Below are 18,272 nucleotides of genomic sequence, written 5' to 3'. Positions count from 1 at the left end.
ACCCCAGCAAGGGAATTTTGTCTTACACTCTTTGCGAATGTTTGGAGTTCTTAAGGAGTCCTGAGAGAAGAGAAACTGAGGCTGGGAGTACCTGTAGCACCACATTAGGTCAGCAGAGGGCACTATAGAGAAGGTGTGCACATGCACGCACACACTACATGCAGCACCAAAGTGGACTATTTTTATTTTCATGTGTGTGCAAAAATACCTTTTATTTGTCTTTCAATGAGACTTAAAAATACCAAAAGACATTTTTAGCCTCTTAAAAAAAATCTCTCCAGTATAAAGTTTTATTAAAAGATTTGCAGATAATGGCAGTAAGTCAGAAACATTTCTTCTTTAAGTGCATTAAGACTTTCTACTTAAATGTTACAACCTTTTTTTGCCCAGCTATGGAACTAAGAATTTTAAAGTGATCAGACTCAGGACATCCTAATGTCCTCCCAGGTGCATGTCAGGTCATATTTATCATCTTTACAGTTCTGAAAATACCATTCGATGGTACACTTATTCTCACAATTTCACTTGACAGAGTTAGCATTTATTATTTCTATTTGTCCTTAGTCTTTTTTCATTGCAGCTCTTTATTTGTTACTGTTAGCCTCTGCTCGTCTGAAATATTCCTGAAATTGAGCCATTAAATAAAAACCTAACAGCAGTGTTGCTACTTGAAATACAGAATAAATATTTTCTTCAATTTCAGTCTATGTAGCATCACATCCACTTTGAGTTCCAGGTCTTTGTGCAACTAAAATTTCATGGCAAAACCCTGAGTCATGCTTGTTTTCTCATTGAAACGATATCAAATCCTGCATTTTTTTTTTCAAAATCATAAATCAACTCAGGTCCACCTGAAATTTGGCTCTGATTTCTTCAGAAGTTATCTGGGATGAAACCCTGGTCCCACTGAAGTTAATGGGAGTTTTGTCATTGACTGCAATCAAGTCAGGATTTCACCTGTAAACCTTACCAAAAGTTTTCTTGAATATGATGTGCATTTCAGGTTTGTGAAAAAACTCAGCCTCAGCTGAGTTGCACATCATTTCAAGTGTCCTTTTGAATATTTTACAGAGATCAGCAAACTTTTAGAGTGGGTGAAAAATTTTCAAATTTTCATAATTTTATGGGCACTTTTTCCCAAATTATCAAAACAATTTTATGGAAAAATGGTCACCAGTTTTTCAGTCAATGCATCCATTAACTAACCTCTGTTATAGTCAAGTAAAAGCAATAAACATTAAAATAAAAGAGATGCTGGCAGTTCAGCCTTAAAATAGTCACAAAGAAGGGCTTAGGCTGTCATTTCCCCAACAGTGGGTTTTCATTGGTTTGTGACAGTTTTTTAGGTCTCAGATAACGTGTTTAGATACACTTACAATCCCTGCAATTGACCCACCTCCTATCTACTCTTACAGAAATCTTTTTTTTTTGGACTTGGTTAAGCTAATGAGCCTATAGACCATAGCATTTTAAACCTTGCATGTGCATGCCTGTCCGTTAGTACCTTCAGCATAGAGGAATGTCTGATTGTCAGCAAAAGAATCCTTCTGTGTTATCTTCTGTCCCATTGACACATTATGCCTGCACCTCCTCCTCCTCTTTCTCTCTAGCGAATGTATTATCAAAGCAACCTCCACGCTAGATGTAGTCTAGAGCAATGGATTTCAAACTATTTTCATCTGCGGACCCCTAAAAAGTTTTGAATGGAAGTAGGGACCCCTTTGGAAATCTTAGACATAGTCCACAAACCCCAGGTTGAAAACTACTGTTCTATGTGTAAGTGGGGGAATGGGCCGCTATTGTGGGGAACTTTCCTTGCTTATACACTACCTCGGTAGAGTTGGCTAGCAAAAGGATCTGAGTCCCTGCTCCCACTCTCTTTACCCAGAGGCCCACCTGACCTCGAGAGCTCCCCTCCCACTCTCCTGTGTGGTGGAGCCCCTGTAACCCCAACAAGGCTGGGCCCGGTATTCCTGGGGCTCAAGCCCCAATCTTGCCGTGGTCCCTTAGGGCAGGAGCTAGGGGATCCCCACTCCGGGGTACTAATTGCACTGGGCACTTCCCTGACCCACTGATCATTGTATACAATGCAAAGCAACACAATTTATTAAACAAACAGCAATCAAAAATCAAATAAAAAAATAAGAACAGAGGAGAAAGGTTAAAAGAAAACATCCAACACTGCCTCCTGGCACGGGGCACCACAGTGTTCCTGGGATGTAAGGGAGGTTCACAGTCTGTGTCACACGTCACAGGCCTGCTGTCCAGGCCCTGGCTACGCTTCAGGGATGCAGAGTCAGACACCTGCTCTGCCAATAGCCACACACTCCCAGGGACGCCCTCGCTCTCCCCAGCTGCTCACCGCACCCGACTCCAGATGGCTTCAGCCCCAGCTCGCTCTGCTTCAGTGCAGCTGTGCTCGGCTCTCTAGGATGCCCCTCTGGCTCTGCTGCTGTGGGTCAGCTCAGCTCAGCTCAGCTTTCTGTGCTCCTCTTCCAGCTGCAGTCTCCTTTGTCCTTGGCTCTGGTCAGCTCTGCCCCAGCATGCCCAAGCAGGCAGCTCCAGCTCACAGGGAGGTCTGGGCTTCCCCCACCCTCCTGGCTCCCTCATTGGCCTGCCTGCTCTGTCAATCAGGCTGACCTGAGTTGGCCTCTCTCCACTGGCCCTGGGGGCTGTGTCCATTCCAGGGTCCTGCTTTCTCCAGAGATGGCCAACGAAAAAGAGCCAGTAAGTTTCAGTAAGGGGCTAATAGACCCCTTACATATGTTAATGACCACCTTTGGCGGACCCCACAGACATTGTCTGCAGACCCCCAGGGAACCACAGACCATAGGTTGAGAATCACTGGTCTAGAGGTAACAGGCATTTATTCAATTTCATAACCATCATTCTCCTCACACAAGAGAAGTCTTTCCGTCACTGAAAACAATAATAGTGCCAGCAGACCTGAATAGCACAGGTAGTGACACACTCAACGGTGGGCAGCTGCTTTGCTGTGGCTTAGCTCAGTGTTGGTTAAAGAGCAAAGGCTTACCCTTATTAATTCAAAATAGGCCACCAAACTCATCAGGTCAAAATTGGGGTCAGTCCTAGAGTGACTTTTCAGATCTTTCCTGTTACATATGGAAATAATGAGTACAAGGAGTAGGAAGCAAAGCTTGCATGGCAGCGTGCTAAGAGATCTGGATGCTGGACTCCAAAATGCACTTTCTATTGATTTCAGTGTGCTTTGGGTTAGGATGGAGATTTTTGGTGATCTCTTTATACCTGAAAGTGTTCTTGGATTCATTAGTGTTTGGGAAATTAGGAAACTTGTAGTGGTGCTAAACCTTATAACCTGGATCCAAGGGGAAATGCTGATGAAAACATTGTGAAAAGAAACTGGTATATTTTCTGCAGTTATGCATAAGCAGATACCATAAAATAAAGAGAGGCTTTTTGCATTAATATACATAGCTGTATCAGTCTCAGTATAGTCCTCTGGAGAGGGATATGGACTCATTTTTTTAATGTTTTTTTAAAGGTTTTTTAAAAATTTACTTTGCCAGTATTAGATGAGGAAGAAAGAGCTCTTTCGGCCTGGGAAATGTAGTAAGTATTAGTATTGTTGCTACCATTCACTATTTATCTAGTGCCAACAATGTGCTACATGCTTTACAGTCCAGAAAATCTTTGCCACAGGGACCTTCAGCTCTAAATAAATTTAATGTATTTGGAGTTATTATAAATTAAATACAATTAACTCAATAAATTAAATTGCAATAAATTCCATTGGAGGAAATTAAGAGCTTTTCTGGTCTCTAAGCCACAGTGAAACACCAAATGAAGTGGTCATCCCTATGGATTTCTGAGGTGTGACGCTTTTTTCCTTGTTAGATTGTTGACAGTTTATAAATAAATGAACTAAATAAGCCAGTCAAGGGAGTGTAATGTTTCAAGATGCCATTATGTTAATTTTATAATCCCTAGTGGTACACTCTGGTCATTGGCCAATTTTACCTATACATGCTGATACAAGGATTAACGAACATATCAGCATGTGGTGTTCTAAAGAGTATTCCTTTAGGATGGACTTTTCTAAGATGTTGAGGTCCTGACAAAGCTCTCTGCACTGCTTATCTCCCTATTTTCCCTTTATGGCAGACTACCTATCTATTGGGTGTCCACACCTCCTATTTTTTTACACAATTGACAATTTGCATGTGGAACTCATTGCCGCTGAATACTGTTGAGGCCAAGTGCTTGGAAGCATTTAAAAAAGGATTGGATATGTACATGGATAGGACTATCTGGAGTTACAACAGTAAATATATTTTTTTTAAAACTAAGCATTTTGGTAAAGATATAAACCCTCAGGGATCACAGCATCAGAAAAAAATCTATCTACCTACTGCCTACCGCATGATTTTATGCACTTTCCTCTTAGACACCTAGGGGCTGGTTTCATCAGAGACAGGATACTAGAGTAGATGGAGCACCAGTCTGATCCAATATGTCAGTGGTTTTCAACCTGTGGTCTGCAGACCCTGAGGGTCTAAGGGGTCCGCAAAAGGTTGTCGTTACCATAGAACAGTGGTTTTCAACTTCTGATCCATGGAACCCTGGGTTTTGCAGACTGTCTAAAATTTCCGAAGCCCTGCATTTGAAATTTTTTAGGGGTCCGCATAATAAAAATAGTTGAAAACCACGGCAATATGGCAGTTCCCTATGTTGTGACATAACATTGAGGTAGGGTCCATTCTGGATGCAAATAGACACTGATCCCATGGTTATGAAGACCATATGAGAACCATAAATAACACTGACAAATCTACAGGGAGGAGACCACTTGGTGTGGGATGATGAAGGGACTATTAATTCTAGTTTTGTACAGATCAAGTGGCCACGCTCCATTCTATATTAGGGGTGCAGAGGGACTGCAGCTGCTCTTCCAGCCCTGTAGCTTGACAATGGGTTGGATGCCATCCCTGACAGCTCCTGCTGTCGAGTACCCTGCAAACAAGCCCATTAATTCAGCATTATGTGGACAGGATATAACTATCACCTTAATTGATTTCACCTATTTTGATGAGACTTAAAGGGAGTGATAATACCAGAAGGCTTTGTCATCTGATATATAGGGCTCAGGTAGCTCATTACCTAACAGGTTTTTGCTTTATATAACAAAGAAGGCTTTTGATCAATTTCAGTGGCTTTATTTGTTCTCAGGCTTTTATATGTTTGCTTTTGGACCAGCTTTCATTAGTTTTTTCAGACTGAGCTAAAAAAAGACACCTTTGTATGTTTCCAACTAATTTTAACCAATCATTCAATCAAATTTGTCAACATAATTGAATTTTAATTATTTTAAGTAAATATGGTGTAATGTGGTGTGGATTCTTGCCGAGAATTCTGAAAGCAAGGTCAATATATCAGGACTTTAGTATTGTAAAATGGTATTACTATGAAAAAAAATTCAATCCATTTCAAATCTCATTTGTCTCAGTTGTCTTTCAGGTATCAACAAATATCCGAGCTTAATGATTCATTCAAAAATGTATCTAAATCTTTAGCATGGGTTCTTTATAAAATCGCAGCAGTTAAAAGTTTAAGGGTGATTAGTTAGCCAAAATGCAATGCACTATGTTTGCCATGGAGGACATATCAAAATTAGCAGTCAAAAGCAAAAGTTCAAGGAACCTGTTACAAAGCCCAGTGAAGTCATCAGATTCTCCTATTGACTGCAGTGGTCTTTGGATTAGCCCCATAATTAGTAACCTAAAACCCATCTATGGGTACGTCTACACTGACGGCATCTTCGGGATCGATGCAGTGGGATCGATTGAACAGGCTGTATAGACCCACTCAATCGATCCCGGAAGTGCTCTCCAGTCAATGCGATAAAAACACCTCCCCAAAAGGAGTAAGGCTGCATCAAGCAGAGGGTGCCTCCTGTCGACGCAGCACAATGAAGACACTGCAGTATGTCAACCTAAGTACATCGAGGGGAGATACGCAAGCTACACTACATAGCTTGTGTATCTCCTGTCGACCGCTGCCGCCAGTGTAGACCAGGCCTAAGAGTAAATATTGCAGGGTGGACCTATTATCTTCTACTATTGGTTGTGCAAGTATGTATCTGGAATTCAATTAAGTTGGGGTGATAAGACTAACCCCTAACCTTATTGCATTTAGAACTAAATACAACACTAATTTCTTCATAATAAATACTAATCTCTTTCTCTTTTTCACACACATTCACTTCAAACAGAATATCTTAATTCTGAGCAAGTATTTAATCCTACTTTCTGGGAAGGAAGACAATCATATTATTATGTCTTTTCTATATACTTCAGAGGCACTCAGATAATGTGATAGAACTTAGATAGAAAGATAGATAAAGAGGTTTCACTTAAAACATTTATTTGGTTTTAAAACATTCCACTAGTCTGTGAGAGTCCCTATGCTTTAAATGGGTAATTTGAGTAAAATTGATTATCTCTGTCTGATCAGTAGAAAAAAATTTAAGTGCACCCATTGTATGTAGGTAGATGAATTCCAAAATGGAACAACATATTTCTCTGCTCACATAGATGCTTTTGCAAACAACAGCAAACATCCTGTTAAGTTAACCACAGACGACATCTCAAGATCAGAAGCAAGTGTGAGTTCCTGGAAATGGCTTACATAATGTCAAATTCAATTCCATTGCTTTGGCTGTATTACAGATGTATATGTATTTATTACACCAACACACATAGAGAAGAGGTGGCACAGAAAACTGAGAAGTTTTATGTATGTATATAAATATTTTTAGTAACTCACTTGGTTTAAGAACGTCGCTTTCACTGTTTATTGTATGTAATCATTACTGAAATATAGATATATCTAAATTGCTGTACTATGCTGCTGCTCATGTATTTTTTCTAATGGTCCAAGTGGTACAGGCAACAAGGTTAAATCTCCATTTCACAACATAACATTGCAGAAGAGAAATGTTAGCTGAAGCAGTAAATTCTTTTTTTTTTTTTTACTGATAGATGGAGATTTAACCCTGCTGCTTATGGTATTTGGCCATGAGAACAAATACATGAGCAACAGCATAATGTAGCAATTTGGATACATCTATACTTCAGTAATGATTATGTACAATAAATAATGAAAACTACATTCTTATAAACTAAATAAGTCAATGTTCTTTCTCATTTTCTTTAGAACCCAAGTGTATGACTGACAGAAAATGTTCATTGCTAACATGTCCTCTCAATGTAGACTTAGTATTTACACATATATTGTCTATAGCCATGTAAGCTCCCAAAGTTGGCTGCTTCTCCTCTGCCCTGGAGGTGTTGATGAAATAATAAATATATTTGTAACAAGAAAAGACTATTTCATACATTATGGAGCGTCATAGCACCATAGTTAAAGCTGAGTACTGTTTTTCACTTAAAGCAGGGATTCAGTCTCTGTTCTGAAAAATATTTTGTGTCTTATCTGAACTTATGCACTAACTCTTTGACTACAGAATGAATTTTCTGAGGATTTATAGGTAAATTCATTAATTAGTTCATGAGTTAAAATGAATTTAAAAATAGGTCCTTTAAGAAAAATTTAATCTGTCTATTTTTTCTTTCTCCTAAATGACCTTAACAACAGAATCACACAGATTCTCCAAATTTTCCAAACAGTTAAAATTAATTGAATTTTTGTACATAGGCCTCATCTGAAGAAATTATTCATAATTAACCTAAGTTATTAATGTTGTCACCAATTATTAGGATTGTATAGGTTATAGAAAAGGTGATATCAACATCTCATGTAATTTTTAAGTAGTGTCATTTTGAAATCAGAGGTAATCACCACCTTTCCTCTACTGCCAATTTACATGTAACAGCTTTACTGTTTGTAATGAGTAAGTGTTACGAGGGAGACTGGATGTGTCATGAGTTCTTACTGGTAGAGTACTTACCGCAACAGTCACTGCTCTTCAAAAACTCCATGGATGCATCCTAGCTTGGACATCAGTGCTTGAACTGCTCCCCATTAACCTGTTTTCAAAAGTCCACTGCACAGAGGCAGCACTGCCTGGTGAACTGAGGCAGGATCACAAAGGGTACTCCTAAAGTCCATAGCTATTGGACTCTGGGACTGGGTTCCTATCCCCACCCCCTTTTTTATTTTATACCACTGGTCTCTCTTTCACAGCCCTTTAAACCAAGAATTGCAAAGTAAGAACCAAATTTACTAGTATGCTTTTGCTGCTTTGCACTGCTCTGTTGATGCCCTGTAGAGGGGGTTGAAATTTTTCACACAGTTTTTTTTTGTTTTGTTTTGTTTTGTTTTTCAGACAAAAATGATTTTGCTTCCAAAAAAGAATCTTTTCCCAAAAACTGGTGACAATCAATATTTTTTGGTTTTGTGAAATTTTCCATGATTTTTTTTATCTAGATTTTGAAAATTACTTTGGGAAAAAATGTCAAAATGTTTCTTTAATATAAGCATAATGCAAATATCTTTTTTGTTTTGTTTAAGAAACAATTTTCAAATGTCTTTGGTTTAAAAAAAAAAAGGTAAAACATTCTTTCCAAGTGTGGAAATTTTCACAAAGTAGAGAAAATGAGTCTATTTTCAACCCTGCGAACTGGAAGCAACTCTGAAATTTCAGAGTTCCAAAACATTGTTTTTCTGGGGGTTTTTTTTTCAGTCAGGTCTAGTGCCAAGCCACAAAGTAATGCAAACAAAGTGGCAAGCCAGAAGAGCCAGCAGTGTTCAGTTACATTCCTTTCTTTCTCTCATTACTATACATTTTAAAAATACTTACATGCAGTGAATGAAGCAAGAACACACAGTACTAATCAATTCTGGTATAATCTTTAGCCATTGCAGTGCTCTTTCTCCCTTATATCAGACAGACATGCCAAATACACGATAAAGCATACTGCAACCACAAGTGCAGGTAACTGATGCATCTTTTTTAAAACTATTTAATTGGATTACAAAAGATTATTTAAAGATGGGCTCGTGATGAAATTTACAATTAAGAACTTAGGTGTATGTTCACACTGGTATACATCAAGCTGTACAGGTAGTTATTCAGGTAGCTGCATTCAAATACAGAGTTGTTAAATACCAGTTAATATATAACGGGTACATACTTGAAAGTGTGACTCTGTATTTCAGATTTAAAAGTACATTAGTGCTGGGTAAATAAGGCTTGGTATAGTAAAAAAACATATCTTGAGTCAAGGTCCTGTGATCTCTGTGGCAAGCTGGAACTAAATTCTGTGCCAAATTTCTAGGTTCTATGAGATTTGGGTGTGGCAGACTAGAAATTATATGGCAGCTACATTAAAAATTTAAAAAGTAGTTATAATGAATTAAATAGAGAAATGAATAATATAATCAGTATGTTAGAGCTATATTGCTCCTTTTGATACTAAATTCAATATATTTTACTGTGCCGCTGTGTTTTCATTTTTGATACATCAAAGGTTTTTAGATTGCTAACATATTGCATTATAGAAGTGAGGGAACACTGGAGGTTTGGCCAGCTAGGTAGGGAGCTGATGGGGCTTTTGGCACCTGGGAAGGCCTGGGAAGCAGTTTTGGGTTGTAGGATAAGCACACTAACTTGATTTTTCTGCAAAAATAATCACCAATGATATAATTAATAACGGCATTTAAATTGTCATCTTTACATTTCTGACTTAACAACCCACTGAAATGAATGGGGCAGATCACAACGCTCAGAGTAATTGTTTCAGGTTATCTGTAGACTCATTCAGACAATAATGCATTGGTTAACCTTGAAAATGTGAATTAAGGGTATTTTGCAAGTATAAGGGTTAGGAACATATGTTTTTTTATGATGCTTGTATTCTGAAGCAAAATTCTTCAGAAAGGAGTAGAATCTACAGTGCAAGTGTCATAGGGTCATATGAAATAATTTCTGCCATTGCTTTCTGTGGCATTACAGAAGTCAGTGTTAAAGCAGAAGTTTATCCATTGTCTTATCCACCAAAATGTCACTGGTCTCAATTTTTCCTAGCTGAACTAATACTTTATTTGTTTACTAATGATATAATATTCTTAAGTTGGGAACTGCTGATTTAGACCAAAGTTGTGAAAATTTAAGCAAAAATACATTACAATTAGAAGCCAAAAGGTTCCTTTAATAACAGATATCTATCAGAGCACAGCACCAGACATATTATGACAACTTGCTCTTTTCAAAGCATATTGTAAACCAATTTGCTCTGCCATTTTCCAAAGACATGAGTATGTCAGTCACTCCCCTCTTAGCTAACATAATCATAAATCCCATATTCAGTGTGTATTCAAATAAAAGATTCTTAAACATTAAACAGAATGAAACATCCTCAAATATGAATTTAGAAGAAAATTCCTTCAATATGATATTTGCACATAAAAGGCTTAATTCTGATCTTGATTTTACCGTGGTGTAACTCCATTGAATTCAGAGGACTTTGTTCGTGAATCACTCAGAAATAACACTAGTACTCAAGAGCCATTTAAGTTATCAAGTTATTTGTGAATCACTCACCTAGATAATTACTCATAATTATGTTCTGAAAAATAAACTTTGTGAAAAAATATAAAAATAAAATTATTCAACCCCCTCCTCCCTCCTTTGACATGCTTATTGGGTTTTTTTGTTTGTTTTTTAACTTGCCATATTTTTTGAAACTCACCTTAGTCAGTCCAGGGGTAAATTTTAAAGGAAATACCTTAAGCTATTTTTTTAATTGAGAGGTAGAAACATTACAGTTCTCCCTCTGTTTAAAAAAAAAACATTGCCACACCTACAGACATTTTACCAAGCACTTCTAAGCAGAGCTCTCCACTGAGATCACATGGAGTTCTGCTTAAAAGTCATGACGTGATATAGTCTTTAATCATTATTTCATTACATATATCTTTAAATCAAAGATATTTATTTTTCCTTTTTCTCCTTTTTTCAGCCCTTTGACAGAAAAATGTTGGAATATATATAATCAGTGCCCATGAAACAAGGGGATAATGGAAGACCTTGTTCCTTAAAAATATTTTGCATCAGACAAATTGAGATTGCCATGTCTCATTGAAAAATTATGTCCATAAATCCCTATTTTAAGAGATAATGTGCCCATATGGAGCCAGAACACTTTATAATATAAATAATTAAAGGACAAATTCAAGATTGCATTTGATCCTATTGTATATTATGAGTACTCTTTCTCTCTCAAAAAAGTTGATAGAAACATTCACCTTTGGCCCTAAACTGCACCAAGGGCAATTCAGACAAAGATAAGAATCATAATCAGGATCTGAAAGAAAATGTTATGTATCAATTGTATTTTTATAAAACACCCCTTGAGTCACTGTCTTCATCATAAACTGTCAAAGGCATATTTGGAAAGTGGCTCCTAAAATACTGTTGCCTGACTTTGGGTTCTCCTCCTTGAACTGTTACTTCTTCTACTTGAACTTCTTGAACTCTGTTACCCACAGTTATCTGAACCTCTCTCTTTTCCCCTCTCCATATGGTTTCAGGAATAAATTGATGCGGACACAGATCTTCCATCTGAAAAATGATTAGTACAAACAAGAACATTTTCACTCAAAGATTCTTTTTTATTGAGTCTAAAGAACACATCTAAAATAGCAATAGTCTAGAGCAGGGGTGGGCAAAATATGGCCCATGAGCCAAATACGGCCCATCTAACTTTTCTGTCCATGCAGGAGCGCTACACTGGAGCATCAGGAAGCTTTCAGCCTGTTGCTACCCGAAATTACTGCTTCCGATCCCGGATGCCAGAAGTTCGGGTAGCAGCTGGCCAAAAGCTGCCTGATGCCCCAGCATCATGTGGCCCACAAGACTTACCAGAATTCATGGAGTGGCCCCTCTGCAAAAATTATTGCCCACCCTTGGTCTAGAGCAACCCAGATATAGTTATCCAAAGTGTGAGATGATGTCAAGTGGTCAGTGGCAGGTTTCTGGTGGCCAGCCTTCCTCCTATCTATCAAAACTTCTCCAGATTACACACACTAGCTGAACAATTTTATAGGTTGCTCAAAATAAAGCAAATAACTATAATAACCCCTTGCAAACTCACAATTTTCCTAACAGGAGCAAGCAGCTCCTAGTCATAACATCAGCAGAATCTCATAATCAGGAACAACCAAATCCAAGGTCAGCTATCCACACTTCTGCTTATTCTCATGATTCTTCCAATGGCATGCTGGGCTGCCTTAGTAGGAACACTGCCAGCAGATTGAGAGAAGTGATTATTCCCCTCTATTCAGTACTGGTGAGGCCACATTTGGAGTATTGTTTACAGTTTTGTGCCCCCGACTACAGGAAGAATGTAGCCAAATTAGAGAGAGACCAGCAGAGGGTAACAAAAATGATTAGGGGGCTGGGGCACATGACTTATGAGGAGAGGCTGAGGGAACTGGGCTTATTTACTTTGCAGAAAAGAAGAGTAAGGGGGGGATTTGATAGCAGCCTTCAACTACCTAAAGGGGGTTCCAAAAAGGATGGATCGAGGCTTTTCTCAGTGGTGGTAACTGACAGAACAAGGAACAATGGTCTCAAGTTGCGATGAGGGAGGTCTAAGTTGGATATTAGAAAAAAGTTTTTCACTAGGAGAGTGGTGAAGCACTGGAATGGGTTACCTAGGGAAATGGTAGATTCTCTGTCCTTAGAGGTTTTTAAGGCCCAGCTTGACAAAGCTCTGGCTGGTATGACTTAGTTGGGGTTGGTCTTGCTTTGAGCAGGGGCATGGGTTTGACTAAATGACCTCCTGAGGTCCCTTCCAACTCTAATCTTCTATGATTCTATGAATTTTTTTTTCTCCATACTGCAAATCACGGGCCAGCAGAAGTGCAGCTAATTTGGACTGGCTCATAACATGACAATGGGGGAAATATGTCAGCCTAAAAGTATCTGAAAGGTGTAAATATTAAGGCAGGAGCAGATGTTTTTACAATAGTACAGAGGAAATAGCAATGTAAAATCTAGGATGAGTATCAAGAAAAGTTCAGCCATGCTGCAAGACCATGGAATAGTCTCCTAATGGAAGAAGTGGAAACCCCATTTCTTGGCAAATTTAAAATTAGCCTTGACAAAGCCTTAATGAAGAAACTTGCATTGAAAGAGAGAGACCTAACCACCTGACCTAAAACCTATTGGAATCAATTTGTTATCCATAATATTGGGAGCTAACACTGTAATTGAAGAAACAACAGCGTTAGAGACATTGATCATTGTTTTGTCGATTGTAGTGAGATCTGACATGGGGGTAGAATTTTGAACATGCTCATGGATAGATTTTCCAGTCCTCAGAGCTCAGCAGTTCCCACTGTGACATTTATGGCCAGATTTTCAAGTCTCAGCACTCCATGTGATGAGTTCTTTTGAAAAGCTGGCCCCCTTTTTTTTTGATGCCTAAATGAGAGTGGCGCTCTTCGGAAAATGTGACCCTACTTGTCAATTTGGGGCTCTTTTGAACCTCTTTTGGCCCCTCACTAATGTTTAAAGGGACAGATCAATTTGTGAGAGGCAAAATGGTACTAAAGGAACTTCTAACACTTGGGACAGTGAGGTACAATATATTACCTCTATTCCCTCAGCCTAAGTACCTTCTTTCTGCTCCCTACTGCTGCTACATCTGTCTATGGATGTGACAAAATAATTATCAGGACTGCAGATACAGACAATATGATTCTTTTAGTGACTATTGTATATGAAAATGATGAGCCCTTGATTATTTTGGGCTGTGGGAAGAATGACAGATACTTTGCAGCTTATGAAATCACTGCAACATGAGGCAAAGTAGAAGGCAAACTCACAGTTGTCATGTTTTAACAGGATGTGACAAAGTCTTAGCAGGTACTCGGGGATGCAAAGGAGACTGTACAGGAAATATGGAATGTCTACCTTGCAGTCACAGAAACCCTTTTTTCTTGTCATCACCAACAGCTGAATACTTGCCTGAAGGAAATTGAGTGGTTTGTAGAAGTGCTTCAATATGAAGGCATTAGTGCACTTGGCAGCATCCCTGAGGCAAAGCAGCACTGTTCTCCAAGCATGGTAGATATCTCAAAAATATTCCACCAACCCAGCAAGCTTTGCACCAACATATAGTGAAAGCAATACTACAGCTCATGCTGGGTAAATCTGGAAACTAACTCCTGCCCCAGACACAGAACTTCCAACCCTTACAGAGCTAAGGATGGAGGAAGGAATCAGCTGAGTGACAGCCATTATGTAAAATTATTTCATCAGGGAAGGTCTCCTATTACAAAGCTTTCCGTTGTAGATGTCAGAGGCCACCCAGAGGATGCTGCCAATGCATCAAGGCCAATCTCAAGCACACGGAGCTTTGCTGCTCTTCAGGCAGCTGTATATCATGAAGGCTAGATGGTAACTTGCTTGCAAACGTGCAGGTTCATTCCTCTTAGTTCACTGAGTCTGACATTACTAATGGAGTTTGTGGGTGTTTTTGTTGACCACTAGAGTATGAGTTAGATACAGCAGACCAGATTCTCCATTTTGTCTGAGTTTTGCTCAGCACAGAAATTGACAGGAAGAGGGACACAAAAGAAGGTCTCTCGGGAAATGTAGTACAGAATCTGTCCCTCACTGTTTACAAATCATTAGTGATAATAATAATTTATTTTTCCTCAGAAATGTTTCCCTTCATCCTAGGGAGATTATTCATTCGGCATGACTGACACATTGTGTCTTTCTACACTAGTATTTGAAATCTGCTTTGAAAGGTAGTTAATTCTCATATTCCTTACAACTGATATCTCAGTAGGTGTTCAAGATGGAGCAAGAGAGCCAAGGGGACATGCTTTGTAGTGGGAGTCAAGACAGTAAGGCCTGGTCTACACCTAAAACTTAGGTCTACCTAGCTATGTTGCACAGGGATTTGAAAAAATCACACCACTGAGAGACCTAGTTAAGCCAATTTAAGCCCCAGTGTAGATACAGCTAGATTGATAGAAGAATTCTTCCATTTACCTAGCTACTGCCCCCACAGGGGTGCATTTACTACAATAATGGAAAACCCTGCTCCATCGCCGTAGCAAGTGTCTACACTACAGAGCCATGGCAGCATAGCTGCTGTGCTGTAGCTATGCCGCAGCAGTGCTTATAAAATACACATCCCCAAAAGAGGAGAACACCCTTCTCAGGCTCTGTGACAGTGGCGGAAGAGTCAGCTTGTGTTAGCTCAGGCCGGCTGCAGTGAGATTTGTTGCATCTTTGAAAACAAACGTATCATTTGTCTGTGATGCAATTGCGCAGGACCGACAGGCTTGAGTGATAAGCATTACAGTACCATGGGACAGGGCAATAGTTTGATTCCTTTTCTTTTACAGATCAGCTCTTTTTCTCAATTTTTACAAGAAGCAGGATTCAAATCTCAAATTTATTAAATACATTTAGGGCCCAATTCACCATTCCATTACACCAATTTTACACTGCTGTCACCCTACTGACTTCAAGGGTCCAAAGTGTCCAGAGCAGAGTTCAGAACTTCAACACTGTGTACCCAACAAATCTGTTTGGCAGGGCTATAAACTGTGCCCTTTTTCCCACTGTAAACTGTAGTCTGACTGTACTATAGCTGATTTTTTACGATTTATATTAAAATAACAGTTTGATGAAATCTACAGATATGTCCTGAGAGAGAAAGATTCTCTTTTCTTGGATTTTATGTCTAGACCAGAGGGTTTTGATAGCAAATTATAGGAAAGAGAGGAAATGGAAGAAAATATGTGGTCAGGAAGATACTGGAACCAGTTTTGATAGAGGAACAGGAGGAGATAATGATGAAACTTATTGACCATCTGTTACAAGGAGAAAAAGGTTCAGAAATGTTAAAAGGCACTGAAATTAAAGCTGATGACAACGTAATTACTGAAAATGAAAATGGTTATGTCGTTTATAGGCCTAAAGAAGAATTACATGAAAATTTTACTGCCGTGGGTGAATCTCAAAACACAGCAGAGGAACAAAAGAGAAAGCAACTACCAGATGATCTTCCTGATAGCTATAGTACATTAAGCACAGACCTTCCAAGAGACTAAGCTTGTTGGATTGGAGTTAGCCTTGACTTTTAACCCTAATGGCATTTTTCAAACTGGGGATGGTCCAGGAAGGTAGAACAATAGTTTTGGGGGTTTTTACTTTGGAACAAAAAAAAAGTCAAAATATTTTATTTCTCCTCCCCTCCGCCCCCTTTATCCCTCAATTTCCCTCAGGTTTCCCTAATTCCTTGCGGAAGGAAGTGGAAACTGGAAGTTTTCCAGGAAGTGGAAACTGACAGCACCCCAGGCATCCAGAAGCTTCTAGTATGGTCTAGTGGGTGGGTGCCAGGAGAACTGGATTCTAATGCTGGCTTATCACTACTGTGTGACCTTGGACAAATTACTTCTTAATGTCTGTTACCCTTCGACCATTTGCCTGTCTTGTCTCTTCAGATCATAGGCTCTTTGGGACAGAGACACTCTCTGTGTGTGCCTTTGTAGAGTGCCTCGAAAAATGAGGACCCAATTTCAATTGGGGTCTTTAGGCACTACTGTATTATATGTTGGAGCCCCAGTACAATTTGACTTTCTTGACCACTGTCCTACGGGTCTAGCATAGCTTCAGTTGCTTGCTTGGCTATTCTGATCCCAGTAGCATGACATCTTCCAGCTGGCAGAGATGAATAGGACTACTGAGTAACCTTGTAGATGTCTTAGTTTCTGCATACCATGGCACATATCAAGACAAAATACACCACATGTATTGCTTGCAGCTGCACATAGATACAGTGATTGGCACAAGTTGTCGAACGTATGAAGTATACTGTTTCATTGCAAGGAGCATACTTTTACACTGCACCTCCTATCACTGGATGTTGTTTGACGACCTCAATTATTATGGTGAGAATGGAATGTAGTTAAGGGTGAAAACCCAATGCAGGTAATTAGCATATATGATAATGAGTAGAGAGGTAATTAGGTGAAAGCTGTTTATAGAAGGGTATAAGAAGTCACTATTTAGACAAAGGGGAGTGCTCCATCAACACCTGACTCCGTGGGAGGTGCTGCTGGTTGGACCAGAGGATCCACTGACTCCCTGAAGAAAGCCGTTCCTCTATACAGCCTTTTGAGTAACTGCTTTGCTCTCCAGGCTTAGTGAATATGAAATACTGTAGTTAATTTTAGGCTTTGTATTTATCTAGTATATGTATAGAAAACCTTGCACATTAAACCTTATTGATCTGCAAATTGGGTGTTCCGTGTCTCACTGGTATCCACACTGATCAAAGTATCCAGTATCAACATTATACACCATAATCATTTGTTGTCTTGTGTCCCCTCCCCCATGATTGAGAGCCAAACACTGGTGAGGCTGCTACCATACTGATTTCAATGGATTGAAGCCTGATTTACAGCTGTGTAAGTGTGGAAAGAATCAGGCCCTTTGAATTTTTTTCAGTTTTAGCTTATTGTTTTGCCTCAATCTGAAACAAAAGACTTTGGATTTCAAAATGTTTTATCATAGAAAAAAAACCACATACAGAGGGCTGCTTGAAAAAATTTCTAAAGATATATTTTCTTACAAAAAAAGATCTTTGTCAAAATCAGTGTTTTGTGCAGGAAAAGATTTGTGATGGAATTTTCTGTGCAGAGACTCCAAACGAAACAATTCATGTTGGGTTCCTAAATCTCCTGCAGCAATATGTAAGGTATTTTTTACATGCTTGTTGACTGATACCAGATCAGTTTTTCTACTGGAAACAGAGCTGTAGTCAGATAATTGATTATGTTTGTTAACAATACCTTTCTATCACACCTTGACTAAGTTTAATATAATAAAATCATAGTCTGTGTAAAGGAGACAAAAAATACTAGTGTCTGTTAAACAGGATTATCTTGTATAACCAGATATGTTATAATTTATTCTAGCAATGTTCGAGGGAAAAATCCTCCTCTTTTATTCAAGATTATTATAATTAAGAGGTGTCAGTGACAAATTATTCTGGGTTAGACATCTAAAAACACTTTAAGAACACATCACCCTTTCAAAATGTATTAATTCCTGGTCATACTGGACTCACACCAAGTGAAGCTCATAGTTTAATTATAAGATAACAGTCCAAAATTCTGCTTGTGTAAGCATGTGTTTCCATTAGAGAAGTGAAATAATTACAGACAACAAGATGAAAAGTTAATGTTGCAAGTCACATTTTCTCTGTAAAACTCCATTAAAGTCAAGCTTATGCTGAGTG

The sequence above is a fragment of the Emydura macquarii genome, unplaced genomic scaffold (genome assembly GCF_026122565.2).
Source record: "Emydura macquarii macquarii isolate MOO-44397 ecotype Brisbane River unplaced genomic scaffold, CSIRO-AGI_Emac_v2 contig_2457, whole genome shotgun sequence".
NCBI classification, from domain to species: domain Eukaryota; kingdom Metazoa; phylum Chordata; order Testudines; family Chelidae; genus Emydura; species Emydura macquarii.
The sequence above is the reverse complement of the archived record's forward strand: the minus strand, read 5'-3'. Positions refer to the sequence as shown.